A 15,072-nucleotide genomic window follows, 5' to 3' on the forward strand; every position below is an offset into this window, starting at 1 on the left:
CAACCTACTGTACATTAGATGACAAGTGCCTATTTATTTCAGTCATTTTATGTTGATGGCCAAGCAAAGTGTTGGTTAATGCCTACTAATGCTGTGCTTCTTTTTAGGTACTGGCCATACCTGAGCAAAGTGACTGAAGAATCATCAGATCTTCAGCCGCTGATCGAAATGTGGCCATTTCTCAGTGTAATGCATGCCAAAGCTCATAGAGCAAAATGCGACGTACCTCAAATTACTGAAATTCAGATGCAACAGTAGCCAGCAGCTAATGTGAAAAGTTGAGCAATGATTGTTTTTTTTTATCATTCCAATCTAGCATTAGTGGCAATTAAATTTCAAGTCTGTGATTATGATATAATATTATATATATATAATATAATTTTAAAGTTATAGTATGAAATTAATCACTGCACTATTGAAGTATATACACTCTTTTGATCCTGTTAGGGAAATTCAGTCTCTGCATTTAACCCATCTGTGAATTAGAGACGCACATACACAGCACACAGTGAGGTGACACACACTAACTCATAGCAGTGGGCAGTCAGCTGCTACGGCGCCCGGGGAGCAGTGAAGGGTTTGGTGCCTTGCTCAAGGGAACCTTAGCCGTGGATGTGGACGGGTCAGCGACGTTCAGCCACTTTCCACACAACCACTTTCCTCCTGGTCGGCATTCGAACAATTCACACGCCCAAGGCCCTAACCAGTAGGCCATGGTTGACTTCCCAGCCCACCAGTAGGCCCCCATTTAACACACCAGCCAACAAGAATTTTCAGACTGTGCAGAACACACAAAATCCTTGACACATTTTGGTTGGGACACAGGCCAGATAACAGATCTGAATGCTGGTGGTGACAATGCAAAATCATCAAGTTTCATGGGATTCTATGAAAAGTCTGGCCTAACATTGTGAGGTTTTAAAATGTAGGCCCAGTTGGCTATGCATGTCACTATAAGATCCAGCGTTGTTCCCAACTTTGAAAAATTGATCTTGCCAATTTTGTTGTCTATGGCTCAAAGGGTGTGGTCGTTTTAGTTTCCATGGCATTCTAAGGTGGAGAGCTAGTTGACGATCAGATTTAAACAATTTATTTTTAATATTATGGCTACATGTTCACATATACATATGTTTTTGTTTATTTGTTGTTGTTGTTTTTTGTAATGTAATATAGGAATACATTAATTTCTGTATTCTTTTATCTAGGTAAACAGCTTTCTTTCCAGGGCAGCTCTTGTCACAAAGTACATGACAAAGACAGGTTTGTATGACACATTACAAACCATACGCTGTGATGAGGTATTTGACTTCTAAAATTTTATTTTCCTGTTCTCCTCACACTAAAGTAATTGTTGTGTTAGGTCATGTCTAACTGCAATGGTCTTTCCCATGTAAATTGATCGAATCATGCATGCAGATTTATTTTTTTCAATCAGGGAGAGAGAATATGCTCACTCAACAGGCCACGGGGTGTAACAGAACAGAGAACCTTCACAAAGTCTTGGCCCACAGATACATCAAAGTAAGGACATTTTCAAATGATCCTCTTGCCTGTCACAACATACATTTTAACAACAAACAGCAGAGCTGGAGTCCGTCCATCTGTAATAAGCTTATTCATCCATTCATTTATAAACTGTAGATGAAGGAATTTCTTGATCCCGGTATTGGCTGAAAGCTTGCATGATATTTTTTTATTTTTGTGTGATTTAAAGATCTCCGAGAGGGCAAAGCTGGAATCTGCCAGCTTCAGTGATTTCCGCCAGAAGAATGAGATCACTAAACAAACAGCACAGCAGTGAGTGTGTGATGTTCAGCAGTGGGCAGTCACAGGTAAATCATGCGCAGTGCTCAAATATTTTCACAAATACATACAACTGTTTATTACTTTGTTCAAATATGAACTAGATAAGGTTATCAGAAATTTTCAAATGAAACAATCGCTTAACTGTGTTACCTATTTATAGCCAGGAAGCACAACACAACAGGGAGCAACAGAGGAACTCAGGGCTGAGATAGAGAGCATCATAGTGGCCCTGCTACGCAAGAAGCAGGACCTCTGTCATCAGCATGGTTGGTTGACAGATATTCAAATGGCACATTGCAAATGCAAACAAACAAAAACTCTGTTTTCCTGATAGTTTTCTTATTTCACTTTGCAGATAGCAACCAGGCAAGACAAAGAAAGAGAAGAAAAATAAGAGAATACAAAAAAAAAAAACTAAGTCAAAAGATCCTGCTGTACAATGCTATTGCAGTGTATACGATTGATGAGGAGTTGGCCTCCAATTTGACAGAGGACTACATCCTGCCTTGGGAGAGACCAGACGTGAGGATGGTATGGTAGTCTTGACATATTCTCTAAAATGTATGCCTGTCTGTCTATGGTATAGCAAAGAAAAACTCTCTCTCTCTCTCTCTCTCTCTCTCTCTCTCTCTCTCTCTCTCTCTCTCGCTCTGTCTATTATGTTTGGGTTTATAACTTAATCATGAATACTAAATCACTTTTTCATATTTCCATCAATTCCCTCTACCTAAAGGTCACTCCTACCATAGGCGCCGATACCGTGGGTGCTCCGGGGCTCGAGCACCCACGGAAAATACCGAGCACCCACGTGTGCCAAACTGCCAGTTACATTCATTTAAAATTAAACATTGCAGTTGGTGCTATGTGAAGCGTCTGTCACACTGTGATTGGTTATGTCGCTGTCAGTCGCCTGCTCCATATCCTATCCACCAATCACAGCGTTTCTCGGATGAAAACGCCTCTTTAGTGACCCCGCTCTGTACGCAGAGACACGTACGTTCCTCCTGAAGAATTAACTGCAATGGTGAGTCAACAAATATATTTTTTACTGTGTGGACTTGTGCGACCGAGTCCTGCACGGGTTCAGGTGACCCACAAATTTTGCTCAAACGGGTGCAGGTTGGGTCGGACACGGGGGAAACACTCTAAACACGGGCTTAAATTAACAATCACGTGCAAACGTAAAACATATATGCACATTTTTAGCAACACATCTACAAAAATATGCCTGTATTTCAAGTTAATAAAATAATTTAAAATCCACATCAGTTTATTTGTGCCCACGCGACACGCCCTCCCAGGAGTCTCTATACCTACTTTCACTTTTAAAAAGTCATCATAACCGCGCGCGCGATCTGCTTGCAGTCGTCGAGATGGATGCTGAGGAGGTGAAGAAAATAATAGCTAGTGGAGATGGTAAAGTTGTCGACAAAACTGAAGAAAACAATTGCTGCATGCATTTTCGGATAGCCGCAAATGTGGAACTTCATCGCTGAGGAAGCACGCAGATAACTGTTACTGTGGTAACAAACCAAGCCGTTCTATCGAACAGTATTTGTCAAATTTAACACTGTTCAGTATGTGTGGTGTGCAGGGCGTGATTGAACCCAACATTGTCAGATGTTGGCTAGACGAAATTGCGTGGCAGATTATTGTAGCCGCGTCTGTTCGACTGGTAAAATGTTATAAGGCTACTCAGTTTTGTGGTAATGTCACGGGGTGACAAATAAGCCCGGGACTATCCCTGCTAGAGAAATGTCCCCGCTGAGATTTGGGAAGTGAAACACCGTCCCAAAGCCTGGGTGAGTGTCTGTCGCTATGGTAACCTAGTGGCGGATTGACAGCAGGTGTGGGTAATTTGCGCTGAGCGTTTGAATGGGGCCACACTAGCTCATGAGCGTATAAAAAGTCAGAGGAAGAGAAAGTGAGTGTGGTTCTTCCCCGCGAGGGAAGGAGGAAGAAACAGCGGGAGAGGTGAGGCACGCAGCACGCGAGCGGCCGTGGGAGGCCGCGGGAGAGAGAGAAAGTGAGAGAGAGAGACGGAGAGAGAAGACTTCGGCTGGATTGCGGGTGTAAGCCTTGGTTGCACCGTGAGTCTGTTGAATTGCAGTTTTATTGTGGAAATGAGCACGAGTGGAACCTTACAGTGTGTGGTGGATATGCGAGTGTGGGAATTATTTTTGCTGTTCACTCGCAGTCACAGCTATCCATTCCTCTCTCTGCCTGAGTCCAGTGAAGAACCTGCTAACGCTGTGAGTTACACGTATCCATTTCTCTCTCTGCCTGAGTCCAGTGAAGAACCTGCTAACGCTGTGAGTTACATGTATCCGTTCTCTGCCTGAGTCCAGTGAAGAGCCTGCTAACGCTGTGAGTTACATGTATCCATTCCTCTCTCTGCCTGAGTCCAGTGAAGACCCTGCTAACGCTGTGAATTACATGTATCCATTCTCTGCTTGAGTCCAGTGAAGAACCTGCTAACGCTGTGAGTTACATGTATCTTCCACTCTCTGCCTGAGGCTAGTGAAGAGCCGGCTAATGCTGGAAGGGCCTGCTAATGCTGGAAGAGCCTGCTGATGCTGGAAGAGCCTGTTAATGCTGGAAGAGCCTGAGGCTAGTGAAGAGCCGGCTAACGCTGGAAGGTCCTGCTGATACTGGAAGAGCCTGCTGATGCTAGAGCCGGCTAATGCCGGAAGGGCCTGCTAATGCTGGAAGAGCCTGCTGATGCTGGAAGAGCCTGTTAATGCTGGAAGAGCCTGAGGCTAGTGAAGAGCCGGCTGATGCTGGAAGAGCCTGCTGATGCTGGAAGAACCTGCTCCCGAAGAAAAGAGGATGCTGAAGGGACTTTATATTGTTTTTATTATTTAATAAAGAATATTTATTTTTAATTCTGTGTCTGCCTCCTTTGTGTCCACGGTCAGCTCCTCAGGGGTGGCACGCGGGCGGAGGGGTGGGCGGCCCGCTGGCGCTCCACCCCGACCTGTGACAAGTGGCGTAGTCGGCAGGATGCCGCCCTGAGTTGAGCAACCGTGGGCCGAAGGTATGGCGACCAGTTTTTTTTTTTCTTCCCTTTTTTTGTTTATTTTTGCTGTTTTTTTTTGTTTTCCTCTCCTTTTTTTCTTCCCTTCCCTTTTCTCCCTGGAGCGGATTGGTGGGGGGGTATGTCACGGGGTGACAAATAAGCCCGGGACTATCCCTGCTAGAGAAATGTCCCCGCTGAGATTTGGGAAGTGAAACACCGTCCCAAAGCCTGGGTGAGTGTCTGTCGCTATGGTAACCTAGTGGCGGATTGACAGCAGGTGTGGGTAATTTGCGCTGAGCGTTTGAATGGGGCCACACTAGCTCATGAGTGTATAAAAAGTCAGAGGAAGAGAAAGTGAGTGTGGTTCTTCCCCGCGAGGGAAGGAGGAAGAAACAGCGGGAGAGGTGAGGCACGCAGCACGCGAGCGGCCATGGCCGCCGCGGGAGGCCGCGGGAGAGAGAGAAAGTGAGAGAGAGAGACGGAGAGAGAAGACTTCGGCTGGATTGCGGGTGTAAGCCTTGGTTGCACCGTGAGTCTGTTGAATTGCAGTTTTATTGTGGAAATGAGCACGAGTGGAACCTTACAGTGTGTGGTGGATATGCGAGTGTGGGAATTATTTTTGCTGTTCACTCGCAGTCACAGCTATCCATTCCTCTCTCTGCCTGAGTCCAGTGAAGAACCTGCTAACGCTGTGAGTTACACGTATCCATTTCTCTCTCTGCCTGAGTCCAGTGAAGAACCTGCTAACGCTGTGAGTTACATGTATCCGTTCTCTGCCTGAGTCCAGTGAAGAGCCTGCTAACGCTGTGAGTTACATGTATCCATTCCTCTCTCTGCCTGAGTCCAGTGAAGACCCTGCTAACGCTGTGAGTTACATGTATCCATTCTCTGCCTGAGTCCAGTGAAGAACCTGCTAACGCTGTGAGTTACACGTATCCATTCCTCTCTCTGCCTGAGTCCAGTGAAGACTCTGCTAACGCTGTGAATTACATGTATCCATTCTCTGCTTGAGTCCAGTGAAGAACCTGCTAACGCTGTGAGTTACATGTATCTTCCACTCTCTGCCTGAGGCTAGTGAAGAGCCGGCTAATGCCGGAAGGGCCTGCTAATGCTGGAAGAGCCTGCTGATGCTGGAAGAGCCTGTTAATGCTGGAAGAGCCTGAGGCTAGTGAAGAGCCGGCTAACGCTGGAAGGGCCTGCTGATACTGGAAGAGCCTGCTGATGCTAGAGCCGGCTAATGCCGGAAGGGCCTGCTAATGCTGGAAGAGCCTGCTGATGCTGGAAGAGCTTGTTAATGCTGGAAGAGCCTGAGGCTAGTGAAGAGCCGGCTAATGCCGGAAGGGCCTGCTAATGCTGGAAGAGCCTGCTGATGCTGGAAGAGCCTGTTAATGCTGGAAGAGCCTGAGGCTAGTGAAGAGCCGGCTGATGCTGGAAGAGCCTGCTGATGCTGGAAGAACCTGCTCCCGAAGAAAAGAGGATGCTGAAGGGACTTTATATTGTTTTTATTATTTAATAAAGAATATTTATTTTTAATTCTGTGTCTGCCTCCTTTGTGTCCACGGTCAGCTCCTCAGGGGCGGCATGAAATGAACTGTGAGACGGCAAGTGTGCCAACCTCCACTGTTGCTATGGTTACCAACTATACCATGGAAGAAGACGGATTGTGTAGCAGAGATGTTCAAATTTCCTCCACACGTTTACAGACCTCTGCCATTCTAAACGACCTCAAGAGTTACCTTGCTCATCTCGGTGAAAGTCAAGCTAAAGAACTGACTGATTTACTGCACAAATTCCCTAGTCTGTTCTCAGATGTGCCTGGAAAAACTACAATGTGTTCTCATGACATTGATGTTGGAAATGCATCCCCGATCAAACAGCATCCTTATCGAGTCAATCCCCAAAAACGAAATATAATGAAGGCTGAAGTGGAGTATATGCTGCAGAATGGATTTGCTGTGCCCAGTCAAAGTCCCTGGAGTTCGCCCTGCCTCCTGGTACCAAAACCTGACTCCACCTATCGCTTCTGCACTGACTTTCGTAAAGTCAATAACATAACTAAAGCTGATTCCTTCCCGCTTCCTAGAATGGAAGATTGTGTGGACAGGGTGGGTAATGCGAAGTTTGTAACAAAGCTAGACCTCCTGAAAGGATACTGGCAGGTGCCTCTGACTCCACGTGCATCAGAAATCTCAGCTTTTGTCACCCCAGACAATTTTCTGCAGTATTCGGTTTTGGCTTTTGGGATGCGAAACGCTCCCGCCACATTCCAACGTTTAATGTATAATGTGTTGGCAGGTGTGAAAAACTGTGAAGTGTATTTGGATGATGTGGTTATCCATTCACATACCTGGACAGAACATCTTTCAACCCTCGAGAATGTTTTTCAGCGTTTTTCCGATGCCTCATTGACCTTGAACCTTGCCAAGTGCGAGTTTGCAAAAGCAATGATCAACTATTTGGGTAAGCAAGTGGGACAGGGAATGGTGAAGCCTGTCGAGGCCAAAGTTGTAGCTATCCTCGAATACAAGATTCCCTCTAATAAACGTGAACTGCGCAGGTTCCTTGGGATGTGTGGGTACTATCGTGCTTTCTGCTCAAACTTTTCCTCAGTTGTCTCGCCACTAACTGATCTGCTAAGCACTACAAAGAGGTTTGTCTGGACACCCAGTTGTGAGTATGCTTTTAATGCAGCAAAAGACTTGCTCTGTAATGCTCCGATACTCAAAGCCCCGCAATTTGATGCCCCGTTTAAATTAGAGGTTGATGCCTCAGCTACAGGAGCTGGTGCGGTCCTGTTGCAGGAGGACAGTTTTTGTGTAGAGCATCCAGTTTCATTCTTTTCTAAAAAGTTCTCAAGGTGTCAGCAGAACTATAGTGTTATTGAGAAGGAAGCACTTGCAATGTTGATGGCACTACAGCACTTTGAAGTGTACTTGGGTGGTAGTGTTGCTCCAATAGTAGTGTACACAGATCATAACCCGTTAATTTTTCTTGAGCGCATGTCCAATGCGAGTCAGCGGCTTATGCGGTGGTCTCTTGCGGTACAAGAGTTTAATCTTGACATCCGTTACAAAAAAGGCTCCGAAAATATTGTTGCGGATGCGTTGTCTAGGTCATAAATGGTTTAATGATTTATGATTACAACAATATGTGAATGTTTAATAGTGAAAGTGAATTGGTGACTGTATTATAAATAATTCTATTTATAATCTTAACGGTGGGGGTGTTACGTCCTGTGACGTAGTCTTGTTTATATTGTGCTGGTGATTTTTGTTTTCTCTTTTTCTATCTCTCTCTCTTTCTCATGCAGCACTCCAAATCGTCCGCAGCTGATGCCAATTAGCAGGAGCGTGGCTTATCTGTTGGCAGCCTGTATAAAACCAAAAAGAGACTGTGATCGACAGGGTCCCTCTCCAGCTATCCCAGACATTATTGTGTGTGAATTGCTGTTAAAAAGAGAACTTATATTCTTTGGTGAAACCTGTTGTTTGAGTCCAACGACCATTTAAACTATGTGAGTTTAAACCGTGTAGGGAGTTGGGCGCCAATTTGTTTGGAGTATCCACTCCTTAATTTTTTTCCTGTTTATTTCTAGTCAGGGAGAGAGGTAAGACAACTGTCTTTAATTTTTCATTTATTTTTGTTAGGTAAGTTATCTGGGTTTAAACTTTAGGAAGTCCTTGTTTTGTTTGTTATTTTGGCCTGGCCCTCTCCTGACGATATGGTTATTTAAGTTTGTTTGTCTGTTTATTGATCTTTGTTTGCTTTATAAATATATTGATTAAACCTTTATTAAAAAGAAACTCATTCAGCATACTTTCTCTCAGTTTCCTTTTAATAAAGGTTTAATCAATATATTTATAAAGCAAACAAAGATCAATAAACAGACAAACAAACTTAAATAACCATATCGTCAGGAGAGGGCCAGGCCAAAATAACAAACAAAACAAGGACTTCCTAAAGTTTAAACCCAGATAACTTACCTAACAAAAATAAATGAAAAATTAAAGACAGTTGTCTTACCTCTCTCCCTGACTAGAAATAAACAGGAAAAAAATTAAGGAGTGGATACTCCAAACAAATTGGCGCCCAACTCCCTACACGGTTTAAACTCACATAGTTTAAATGGTCGTTGGACTCAAACAACAGGTTTCACCAAAGAATATAAGTTCTCTTTTTAACAGCAATTCACACACAATAATGTCTGGGATAGCTGGAGAGGGACCCTGTCGATCACAGTCTCTTTTTGGTTTTATACAGGCTGCCAACAGATAAGCCACGCTCCTGCTAATTGGCATCAGCTGCGGACGATTTGGAGTGCTGCATGAGAAAGAGAGAGAGATAGAAAAAGAGAAAACAAAAATCACCAGCACAATATAAACAAGACTACGTCACAGGACGTAACAGTAAGTTACTGGCAAACAGCTGCATAACTACAGCAATTTTTTTTACAGTGTACATGTTCAGGAAATGCATAATACAAATTGTATGGGTTAATGTAAGTAACGGTAAACGGACTCTGCACGAAGCTCTTTTGAAGCTGTCAAATGATGTAGCAATTGGACACTCAACTGTGAATATTGCTGCTCTGAGGTTTCTTATAGGCTACTTTTGACTGTTTTATCAGGTTTTTTTTTTTTTTGAAGAAGAAGAAGCAGCATTACTCTTGCCTCGAATAAAACAACACGGGAATAGCGACAATTGTGCATATAAATTACTACTTACAGGGCTTGAATTACAACCTGTGGCCAGTTTTTCAACATCCTTTTGTGAACGCCGTTTTACACTTGTATGCTCAGGGGCGCCGCCAGGAATTTTGGGCCCCATGACAAAAAAAATCGAATTGGGCCCCCTCCGCGCAGCTGTTGTCACCACATCTCTAGGACCCCACTGTCCCATCAGAAGCTTTACATAACTCTAATCAAAGGCTTGCAACTGTTTTGCTTCTTGTAGTTCAATACTAGTACTAGCACAATATTTACTGCTGTGATTTGTAAATGCAAGTCTGCATACAGTCTGCAGTTCACTATTTGATGCAAGATTAAAAGCCACCATAAAAATGTCCTTAAAGGAACACTCCGACTTTTTGAGACTTTAGCTTATTCACATTATCCCCCAGAGTTAGATAAGTCCATACATACCTTTTTCATTTCTGTGCGTTCTGTAAGTGTTATTTGACGCACCCACCGCTAGCCTAGCTTAGCACAAAGACTGGATGTAAATGGATAGTGTTAGCATAGTAATCCCAATAAGTGACAAAATAATGCAAACATTTTCCTATTTACATGTTGTGATCTGTATAGTCACAGTGTGTACAAATAACAAGGCTATATGAGACAGAGACCATTTTTAATCGTATAAATACTGGGAACTATATTCTCACTAGGCGTAATGAAAATGGTATGTATGGACTTATCTAACTCTGGGGGATAATGTGAATAAGCTAAAGTCTCAAAAAGTCGGAGTGTTCCTTTAAGGCAATCCTTATTGTAAAATTAATGACAGATTTAAAAAAAAAAAGAAGAAAAAACTAAATATATATTAACTTTTAAATTAAAATAAACTAACATCATCATATCAAAACAATGAAAACAGCGGAAGGGGGGGGGGGAGGGGGGGATGGGGGGGGGGGTAGTTATGGGGAGACTGGGGTGCTGCTGACTCAATCTGTTGTTAAGTCTGCAGGGGCATTGACAATGATTTAATATGAAAATCTTGCTAAACGTTTCCCTGCACTGATTAAATGTTGATGAAATGTAGGCTAACACTAGCCTGTAGCTAGCTAGCTTATTTCACTATGGACAACAGGTTAATACCACGAACAGACTAAAGGCTACCCACCTTTCTTGGTGAAAAACTGGGTTACAGATTGACACCCTTTCTTTTGTCTTTCCTTTTTTGAAAACCAGATTTTCTTTTACTATGCAACATTGTGGTCTCTGTGTTGCTGACACGTCGCATCGACTAACTGTCTGCAACTACAACTAACTAAACACAAACACCGCGCACGCTAACGCAGGACCAAACCATTTCATGCAGATACAGGGGGGTGGTCAGTCAAAATGAAAGTTTACTTTTTGATCAATGGGGATATTTAACTTTTATTGCCAAAATAAGTAAAATCAAAGACATCATTCATTGTATAATTATTTGAAATATACTTAATAATGATGATTTGTATAGTGTATAATATATATATTTTTTTAAATTAGTTTTTACTTATTTGTTGGGGCCCCTGTCATTCAGGGGCCCTTGGAATCGTCCTAACTTTTCCCCCCTATAAGAAAGGTGCCCATGTGTATGCTGCACAGCGGGTCATCTTAAAAGTGCTGTCGGAGCTACCAATCTCTGTATAGTGGCCGTTGGAGCCTCTGCTGGTAGGGAATCGTAATGGCCGCTCAAACACTTCCGGTGGCTTCACTGCCTGCTGGCAGTTTAGATCGTCATGAGCTATCCAGTCATTATATAGATCAGTGGCTGTAAGTCAAATTCAGTAAGTCAAAATAACTCATACCACTCTGCTCCACCCGCACACTTTGTTTGCCCTATCCTCACCTCAACACAGCCCCCCATCCCACACAGACAGTCACAACCCTTAGCCCCAAACCCCCCCTTCTGCCAACCCCCATCCCTCCCCTACTGCACTATATACCCCCAATTTATGTGCAGTATAGGATGTCAAACACATACAATTTCAAGCATCCAGTAACTATATGCATACGACAATAAAATGTTCTTGTTTTCCGTGTTTAAGTTTTCATGCAACAAACAACAACAAAAAATACTTGTAATTCTTATGTTTATGTATGTTACAGATTTTGGTGACATGTCAGAGGATGCTGCAGCTGGTTTGAAAAGTGTCCTCGTGCGGAGGTCCTCTGCACTGGAGAGTTTATGCCAACAAGCTGTGAGCACATATAGTGCTATAGCTGATGACCTCCAGATACAGGACACAGAATGCAGAACGGACACTGATAACGAATATGACCTTAGCAGTCCAGAGTCAGAAGAAGATTAGGAAGGAGACCACTCTGTTTTGTTTTGTTTTTAAAATCTGTCAACTTTCCATTATCTCTCACCCTCCCTGAATAATAACAACTCCTACCCAGCACATTGCTTGTTCATTCTTCACACATCAGGCAAAAGATATAGAAGCATCACTAGCAGGAACATTATGATTCAGGGATAGTACCTACCCCCAGGTAGCCTGGCCACGCCTTCCTATGCACTTCTGCTCGATTATCATCTCCCTACAGTGCTAGTCTGGATTTATTGTTTTATTGTTTTGTTTGGATCCCCATTAGCTCCCACTATGGTGGTCGTTAGTCTTCCTGGAGTCCACTAAAATCACAATACAAAAATAAAAAATTAAATTAATCAATACATCAGTAAGATCTATGAAAACTATACGATGTATTAGCTGCCATGACACACATGTAAAAGGACAGTACAAATTATGTAGTTATGCAAAAAGCAACATCTATTCAACATGCAATTTAAACAATTTAAAACAAAACATGCAAAAAAAATAAAAATAAAAATAGATAATACTTTCACTCCTGTAATCTCTGTTTTATTGTTTTCTTAAAAGAAAATTGACTTTTGATTTCCCTGACGCTGGATGGAAGTAAGTTCCACTCTACAGCCCCTCTGTATACAATAGTTTTCTTCATAAAATTACATCTTGGACTAGGAGTAATCATTATCTTGTTGCTGACTGAGCGTGTCACATGCTCATGACCATATCCACTAAACAATATTTTTTCTTTTATAAAGTTATATGCTTCATTAGCCATGACCTTGTGCATGAGCAACAGAAGATTATATTTTACTTTTGCCTCTACTGTTAACCAAGATAATTTAATATGCATCTCACACACACTAGCGCGAAAAGAACAGTGCAGAACTACTCTGGCTGCTCTTTTCTGTGCAATTTGAAGTTTTCTTAAATGTTTTTGGGCTGTACTAGTCCAAACTACTGGACAGTAATATAAGTGAGACAGAACAAGACTTTGGACGACATTTTTCAATGTAGCCGTTGGACAATATACAGAGCATTTTCTGGACATAGCAATACCCCTGCCCATCTTACTGACAATGTGGTCAATCTGGTCTGACCAAGATAATAAATTATCTAGTCTAACACCCAGCAGTTTCAATCTGATAACCTGCTCAACCACATTGCTCTCTATATGCAGATTAAGTGAGGTGATACTTGGTAACATGTATCTATTGCAAAATATCATACATTTAGTTTTGGAAATATTCAGTACCAATTTATTCTTTTTCACCAAGTCCACTACTGTATTTAACTCATGCTGGAGATTCTCATTGAGTTCAGGTAATGTTGATGCTGCAGTGAACAAAGTAGCATCATCAGCATACATAACAACACTAGCCTTTCTAAAAACGTGGAAAATCATTTATAAATATTGAGAATAAAAGTGGACCCAGGCAGCTTCCTTGTGCTATGCCGCATGATGTTGTTAAGCAGTTGGAAAGACTACCATTGAAAAAAACCTGTTGCGTCCTATTGGAAAGATAACTATGCACCCAGGTCAGTGCTGAATGTGAAAAACCGTATGCTTTGAGTTTGGCTATGAGAAGACTATGGTCTATTACATCAAAAGCTGCTGTAAAATCCAAAAACACAGCTCCTACTAGTTTCCCTTCATCCAAACATGTTAGCCACTCCTCTGTCTTTTGTGCTAGGGCAGTGTTTGTGGAAAATCCTTGTCTATATGCATGTTGGAACTTTGTCATCAATTCATTTGTACTGAAATAATCCATTATTTGATTAAAGATGATCTTCTCCAAAATTTTGCTTAACACTGGGAGTAAACTGATTGGTCTACTATTTGATCCAGTAAAGCCCGCTTTTGCATCTTTAAGAAGGGGTATAATTTTTGACTGTTTCCCAAGCTCAGGAAAAGTACCACTCAAAACGGACCTATTAAAAATGTGACATAGGTTTTGAAAGCTGAGTCGCAGCTACTTTAAGTATTCTTCCTTCCAAATTATCTATACCTGCAGATGTATCAATGGATAGACCCTGTAGCAGCTTCTCTACGACATCCTGAGTTACAGTATTAAATTGGAAATGGCAGTTTTTGCCCTGCATTATGTTATCAACCAATTTCCGGCATGCATCATTGTCAGTTTTGTTCATGTCAGATCTTAAATTATCCACTTTTCTTGTAAAAAAAAAAAAGGTTAAAATAATTTGCAATATCATGTGGCTTCGTAATGAACTGCCCCTCACATTCAACAAATTTTGGGGATGGCTTTGGCTTCTTGCACATTAATACATTCAGCATTTTCCACAGTTTTTTTCCCATCATTCACATTTATAAATTTTCTGTTTAAAATAACCACTCTTTTTACTATGATTTAGTTTTGTGACTTTGTTTCTTAGTGTGCAGTACGTCTTCCTATCTTCAGGCTTCCCTGTTTTTTGAGCAACTGCTTTTGCTTTATCCCTTTGAAGCATCAATGATCTCAATTCATTGTCCAGCCATGGAGCACTGTTACTTCTTATTGACCTTTTCCTAAGGGGAGCATGCATATTAACCAATTTCATTCATTTATCCATAAACATATTTAAAGCAGTGTTGACATTCTGTTCTTCAAGAACATCTGACCATTGCATATTATTAATGTCTAATATAAATAAATCTGGGTTAAACCTTTTAAAGGACCTGCGGAGAACAATTCTGACTCCAGATTTAGGCAATTTAGTTTTTCTTGATAAAGCAATCAGATTGTGGTCACTACACCCCACAGCTTTGGAAACTGTTTGTGAACAAAGCTCTGGGCCCGTATGTATAAAACTTCTAAGAAATGCTCTTAAGAATAGTCTTAAGCTTTGACTTAAGTGTCAGAAAATACTTAGTAAAGAGTAGGACTTTTCTAAGAGTAGGAGACTTTTATAAAGCAGCTAAAAGCAACTTTCAGTAAAGTATAAGACTGATTCTTAAGTGCTGACTGAAGTGGCACTTAAGTGTTGTGAACTAAGGACTACAGTGATGTCAACACAAAATGGCTGCCCTCAACCACTGAATCAGCCAATAGTGAGCCTGCAAGGATGAGGTCACTACAGCATAACACGAATCATTTAATTTTATTATAATAAAATCGTTTAATTAAGACACTTTAATATTTAAATTTATTTTAAAAAATGCTTTGCATTGTGCAAAATTTTCGCAAATTAGTATTTATGCTGTGGAATCCTTTTCTATTGATGTGTG

At 41.7% G+C, this 15,072-nt stretch overlaps 1 long non-coding RNA gene across 2 annotated transcripts; it reads left to right on the forward strand.

Annotated features, from left to right (window-relative positions):
* The first annotated feature begins 1,457 nt into the window (after positions 1-1,457).
* LOC311276905 lies at positions 1,458-2,251 on the forward strand. 2 transcript variants are annotated; one of them, XR_014625141.1, is made up of 4 exons: positions 1,458-1,521; positions 1,715-1,832; positions 1,967-2,072; positions 2,162-2,231. It is a non-coding gene; the product is annotated as an uncharacterized lncRNA (long non-coding RNA). The 2 variants fall into 2 exon arrangements; XR_014625140.1 differs by having other exon boundaries at positions 1,967-2,251.
* The last annotated feature ends 12,821 nt before the right edge of the window (positions 2,252-15,072 follow it).

This window comes from Rutilus rutilus (assembly GCF_951802725.1).
Source record: "Rutilus rutilus genome assembly, chromosome: 18".
Taxonomy (NCBI): Eukaryota; Metazoa; Chordata; class Actinopteri; order Cypriniformes; family Leuciscidae; genus Rutilus; species Rutilus rutilus.